Consider the following 7,421-nt stretch of genomic DNA (forward strand, 5'->3'; position numbering starts at 1 on the left):
TAAAATTCATTAAACTTCTTTATTTTACTTTGATACAGCTAAGTAATTATATACAAATATTATCTACATAAAACTTTTGTGAATTTTTGTGTAAATTATTTAGTTAGTGTTTTCTCATGAGAATTCAAGAATAGTGCACACTATTCTTTGTACGAATAATAGTAACAACTTCCTTTTCATTTCCGTACTTAGCAAGAACGGAGATTTGAACAGCAATCTAATCTTCTTGTCTTCAGTTGTATTGAAGTATACAAGATGTTTGTAAATATTAAGATAAAGTTAAAATAATGACTTTTAAATTAAATATTTTGTAGACTATTAATGAAACTATTGACGCATATACATTACAGTAGCACGCTTTAGTATTCATACCTTTATTATACATAACAGATTTAAAAAACGTTTTAATTGTTAAGCGCTGTCGTTTCAACAAACGCTCTAAATTAATTCGTCTTATAAGTACAGTAAAAAATTCCACGTAATTTAATAATCTGAATAAATTAAATTAATTTAGCGACCATGACAATAACATATTTTGAGCTGTTAAACTTTTATATACTAATGAACTTTTGGAAAAACGTGCACTCTACCCTCGATTTTAAACAACTACGTCCCAAGCAATATTCTGATGTTAACAGCAGAGAAGAGTAATTAAAATTCACATTGATGACGTCACCCTGCATTACAATATGTTGCTAATGACGTTACGCTGTGTGGAACCAGTCAGCACTTTCCACAGATACCTACCAATAATTGCGCTTACTGTACTCCTCTTCAACGTACAATTACATGACACATAACTATTCATTCTTAGCTAGTTGGTACAATTTAAGCATTAAATTTTAAAATTTTTCCGAAGAATTAAAACAAGATAAGTTTATTTGAATTAATATGTTTTCATATAAAGTTAGTTAAAACATTGAATGCAACGGTTTTATTCAATTATTTGTATATATCTATTCAAATATGATTTTTTTTATATTTTTATGAATGAAAAGGTCCTATTATTGGCACGCGGTGTTGTTTATAACACTTTAGCATCGTAACAAAATAAATTTTGCTTGCATGATAAATATGTACACTAACAAAGGTCATGCACACTCACGTCCCTCAGAAATTACCAGTTATATTCGTAAATAATACTGCTGAATTATTTTAATTTTTGCTCCAGACAACAATCAGCATTTTATTTTAGTGGCACTTGAGTAAAACCCGCAAATTTTGTCGGTTAAAGCAGAGTTTTAATAATAACTGTAAATTCTCGTTGGGTTTATTATTTCTTGTTTTATACTTTTTGGAGAGACCAATTCCCTGTTACACCTTACTCTGCCCGTCCACAAGGGCCACTGGGCCTTACGAGGATTGTATGAAATAGAATAATGTCGACAGAATATAATGTCATGGGTATTGATAAAAAGTCACAGATTGGATTTTAACCTGCACTAGCTCTGACTCAGATACAAAGTCCGATATCTTAGACCACTCGGAAATCGGCATTCACGATGGGGCAATCGGCATTTCCATGTTTATACAAGGATTTTTTCCTTTTCAAGTTACAATATTCCTTTATTAACTAGAGCTGTACTGGTATCTCTCAGTTCATTCAAAACTTATTTAATCATTATCTCTTATAGTTCTTTATTTTAAGCTCAAACACAGCTATCGCAGATTAACATGGCTCAGAGTAACAAGGTCAGTAACTACTGACCTTTTGTCTAACCGTAATATAATATCTGCATTTATGGAGGCCATCCATATTGATTATTCCTGAGAATTATTTAAAAGGCTTTTGACAGGATCAGCAACACATGACAGGAATTTTTAAGTATGGGATTTTCAAACTTCTCCTTTTTTCAATTACTCTATTCTTACCTACGTAATCACAATCACAAGGTCAGATAGAGTATGCTATCTCTAGTACATAAGTTACCCCAAGGAGGACTATCACAGTAACTTGTCGGGACTCCAAAACTATTCAACAACTCAAAAATAAAAATACATATATGTTTTTAATTTGTCAAATTAATTTATAAAGAGTGAAATAAAAAGTATGTCATCCAAACAAATCATCAAACCAAACCAAATATATTTCATGAACATGTTTAACAGTGTACAGCTAGTTTCAAACAACAAATAAAGGAATCGTTGGTTAACACAAACAGCATGTTTATAACATAGATATTTACCAGAATGTAATGCTGCCCTAAAGTAGAGAATGCGTGATACGAGAGTAATGAACGCTATACCCAAGAGTATATAAACCTCTCACAGTGATATGTTATTGATGTATGATGTCATCGGTTGATGCATCACTCGTCACGTGATAACTGCTGATGATCCATCATCACCTACTACTCTGCGATATAGCTCTCATTCTGGGAAAATCCATTGTAGACTGAAATATAAAAATCATTGATATAAATTGTTGGAACCATTGCGAGAAATTGTTTTATAGTTAACTTAACTTTTAGCGTATTAATCAATAAAAAATATAATTTCAAGCTGTGTGTAAATTATAATTACAAATGATGTTTAAACACATGTAACTGTTATGTGTTTGTAAAAAACATAAGTACCTTTATCAAGAAGGCTACTCACTTGATGCATTTTAAATTCATAGGAAAGTGCTATAACAGACAAAGTGAATTTTAATAAAAATCAATTGTAAGGTCTTTAATATAAGTTTCCTAAATAATTTATTCTTTGTCTAGGCTGTAATTTCACTTAAGGGTTTTCTCACAATATGTGTTATTTTTTTGCTTGGGAAACACACAGTGTATTTCCTCGTAGTTGTAAGGCTATATTATTGTCTTTAAAAATCTACCGCTCAATACTCTGTTTTTAAACTTATAGAATATTTATGTTACTTATTGTAAAATTTATGCTTTTGATAAAGAATGCTTTTTCTATATGTTAATGTAAATAAAAATTCGCTAGAATTGTAGTGTTCTATGAGTAATTTTGGACCAAAATGTCAATTGCTTTCCTGAAGACATCCCCTTCAAATTTTGTTAATGAGAGTTCTCTAGTGTCTGCAAGTGTTCACGAGTGGATTCTTCCTCTCAGTTTATTTCTCATAGCCTCATCTCTCATCCTGCCACTCCACTGAATAAATGCAATTTGAATTTGCTATGTTTTCCATTATAGATGTATTATTACTTCATTTGTACTGTTCAGCAGATGTACATTCCGGAAAGAGTTGTAAGGGAATGTCACTACAAAGCCTTATCATGTCCTTAGATATTTAAGGAGTATACCAAACATTTACTATTTAAATTAGATCAAAATTAGTTTTCATTTTTATTATTTTTATGGCCTGTTTATACCAAGCAATGTATTACATCTCTCATTATTACTAATAATACTTTTAGTGCCAACGTCCGGGTAATAGGACGTTTTAAAAACGTGCATACATTTCCAATGTCTGGTTTGCCAGATGTGTTTAAGAAAACATATTAAAAATACAGTACATTATATTTTTCTACGTATTTCATATTATTTCTTATTAAACATAAACGTACTTTCTATTAAGCATGTTATATGATTTACAATCACAGCTGATAAATCAGTAACAATGACGAAAATTCACGATCAAGGTGGCCAGTTGTCAATGACGTCGTAGTGTAGACCTTTTGTTTTCATTGTTGTCAGTCTAATGTCTCAATGTTTGGAGTGTTGTGGTTATTTTTACGTTTGCTTGTAGTTAATAATATAGTAAAACAGTGTGTGTGTGTAGTTTAGGCGTGTATTGAAGTATTATGAATGTTTCAAGGTCCTCCACTGAATGAAAATACTCTTAGACGTGTTGTGGAGGAAGAGTACCTATAAGACAACTTTGTAACTGATATATCTTTTGTCTTGTAAGTTGGCAAAATCATGTTAGGCCTATTATTTTTTTTTCTATCCTACAGTGTTATATAATTATTGTTATGGCTATCACTCACAAAAAAGTAGTAGTGTCAGTAAAGCAAATGGACATTCGCTAATCAAGATATGCATTTTAGTTCGTCATAAAAAAGTGAGCAGCGTTAAAAAATGCTATAATATCTTTACTTAAGGTGATAATTTTATAAAGATAATGTGATTGGCATTATGTGTGACAGATTTTTTATACTTATTTGAGAGTCAAACCTAAAAATTAAAAAAGAATAAATATTTTTTTAGATTTTATTGTTGTTATCCTTATTCTTTCCGGTAGTAAAAGAGGTTTTTGAGTATATTTAGTGTTAATATACACATTTTTTACAAAGAAAATTATAAAAATTCGTCAATAAATAACAAAGTAATGGGATTTTATAATAACGATATGCAAATTGTTCAAAATAGCACGGCACTATTGGATAACGCCTGCAAAAATACCTTTGGCATTATTGAAATTTATTTCCATTCCAAAAATGTCTGGCACTGAAAGGATGCTATCATGCTATAATTTAGTTTATTAAAAGTTGATAGCAATTGTAGAACTAAAATTAGATGACATCCGAGTTTCAACTCAACGGCCCAAAACATGCCGAATATATTTGAGATTCTATTTATCCAGTAGAATGTTTATGTAAGTTAAAGACTAAATGCACAATTATATATAATTTCTCCAATTAGTGATGTGTAAAATATCTCAGGTTCACCAATTTTAACGAAGTTTTTGAAGAACATATGTGACAAATTTGATTACACTTGCAAACAGAGTGGTGTAGGGCGATTACACGGAATAAACTTCTTGACGTTTCCCCATTCAGGCTTATAGCTTATAGACCTTGTAATTGGAATACTACCTATACAGTGAACAGAGTACGTACGGTTTTTTATTCTCTACATAAAAAACTCCCGAAAGTTGCTGAAAATGGATTTAACACATCAGTAATGCACCTTTTTTACCCGCAAACATTGTTCTCCATCGCTAAATGTTGAGTGTTGTTTGTTGGCATCATCTAGGATGTATAGGTGATAGGTTCCCAAATGGTATTATATACCATTTATAAAGTAATATATTATCAGTACTTGCAATAAAGCGTGGTTAGACGTAGTATTAACATTGTTTAAATTAATAATTTAAACATTAAATGACTAAATAAATAAATTTTAAGTCTGTGTTCTTGTTTAGAAGTTGTTTTCAAAACCTCTCATGCTTACTAATACTCTCACTGTCACCTAACTGTATTTGTGGCATTATGGAAGGGTAGATGTGAGCTATTACAAACCACATTAATGACGTCCCCTTGTATTACAATACGGTGCTAATGACGTCACGCTGTGTGCTGCACTTGTCAGCACTTGCCATTGAGCCTGATGGGTTTTCAGTAATTACATCTGTCAAAGTACACTTTAAAAAAATATTGCATTGCAGTTAGCACACTAGTGCCTAATTAATTAAATCAGGTGACTTTTATTATACGATTATATAAAAATGGCACGAGTCTACTTAAACTATAACAACTGTTTTTAACACATTTATGTGCTATGCATAACACATTTCCCACAACATCCAAAAGCCGTGAAATACTTTTAATAACTGTTTAATTGTACTATTAACGATCTCTTCAAATATTTCTCCTTCTATGGCCCGGTGTTGTGCAATTAATATTTACCATGAATAAAGTTACGAATATTATTGCAAGTTTTTCTTTGGGTGATTGTTTAGTGATCACAACTACTATATAGTATCGCTACTAAGATTTAAGAAAAACTTATTTGAAATATCATGTTTGAAGAATTCATATAAATAATACATTTCATATGCATATTTTGTTGTGAAGTATCATTAGTGTTTTCAAAAATGTATTAAATGCACTATATATATATATATATATATATATATATATATATATATATATATATATATAAAATCCCTTAGGAAATATTACAACAGTTTTAAGAGCAGTCACTTTGTTAAAATTGCATTGTTTGAAAAACTATACAGTAATTTAATGGTATTATAATATGAATAACTGTGCAATACAAATGTAAATACCCACCATGTAAAATGACTCTGTTCAGGAGTATGTATTGTAAAATCACAGACACCAATATTCTCATAAAAACATTTTTTAAATACTTTCAAGTATGAAACTTTTCATACATGAAGACGGTTACAACTTAATTGCGCTGCAATAACTAAACACTATCGTGTCACGTTCGAATGCATATCATTTCTGAATGTTTGAGGTAATATTTTAAGCTATATTTCTGGTAAGGTGTTTCAAACTGTCAACATGTATGCGGTCCTTATGTTAAGAAATTTCTGAAACTTCGGAAAACTAATTTTGTATATTGACTGAGAAATCTTAAAATCAATTTTAATTTTTCGCTATAATAACCAATATTAGGAATGCAGACTAACTATTTAGTTTTGAACCTTTAATCTTAATTCAACCATCTATATATCGTTGTTTACATATGATTTCAATTATCCCTCGTATTCCTTAACGGATCTTTAAGTATTTTTCAATAGGTATTCTACAAGTAATTTTTAAAAAGTCAATTAAAATATGGAGTCCAATCAGATAAAATAGCACAATAGTAAGTAATTTAAAATTGTATCAACAAATTCAGACAATATTTAAGTTTACTTGTGGGGAGAGTCATGTGTATGTATATGAGTATATTATGTATCATCTGGGAGTAAGCATTTTAAATGAGTAAATACAGTTTTTTCGCTATCAGTCATTATAATTTTATAAAATTGTAACAGATAATTTCTATTATCTATCTAGAGAAAAACAATCTCCTCTAGATAACTCTTTAATAAAAAGACTAATTATCTCCTCCACACTGCTATAAAGGAAATATTTTTGATCGTAAACAACAAACTGATAAAGTCAAATTGAATAGAGAAATGTTTACATAGGGCTGTAAAATATCAACGGCTGATAAGCTAATGAACACCCCTTTCCCCCTTGCCAGACATTTACACCCTCCTCCCCTCATCTTTCGGTCACCGATACTTCAGCTTCAGCTTACTGCTTTAATCTTCATTTAAAACCTACAACACTTTCGTATTCTTGTTCTGGTATATGAGCTGCAATAGTCAAGTGGTCTCTTTTGTAGTCAAAATCGAGTAAATCAGTGCGATTTATTCAGTTAAATTTTATTAACCTTTTTCTAGTATTGTTTCAAAATACGTGAGGATACTATATTTCTATATAATTATATATTAGAATATATATGATAATTTATTGTATATTTTTATATAAAATTTAATGGATTATATTTGACCAATTTTTATGCTTTGCACTTCTGGTATTTATGCTAATATTTAGTTTACCTTGTTGCCACGATCAAGAATATATATATATATATATATATATATATATATATATATATATATATGTGTGTGTGTGTGTGTGTGTGTGTGTGTGTGTGTGTGTGTGTGTGTGTGTGTGTGTGTGTGTGTGTGTGTGTGTGTGTGTGTGTGTGTGTGTGTG

The sequence above is a fragment of the Homalodisca vitripennis genome, chromosome 1, assembly GCF_021130785.1.
Source record: "Homalodisca vitripennis isolate AUS2020 chromosome 1, UT_GWSS_2.1, whole genome shotgun sequence".
Lineage (NCBI taxonomy): Eukaryota > Metazoa > Arthropoda > Insecta > Hemiptera > Cicadellidae > Homalodisca > Homalodisca vitripennis.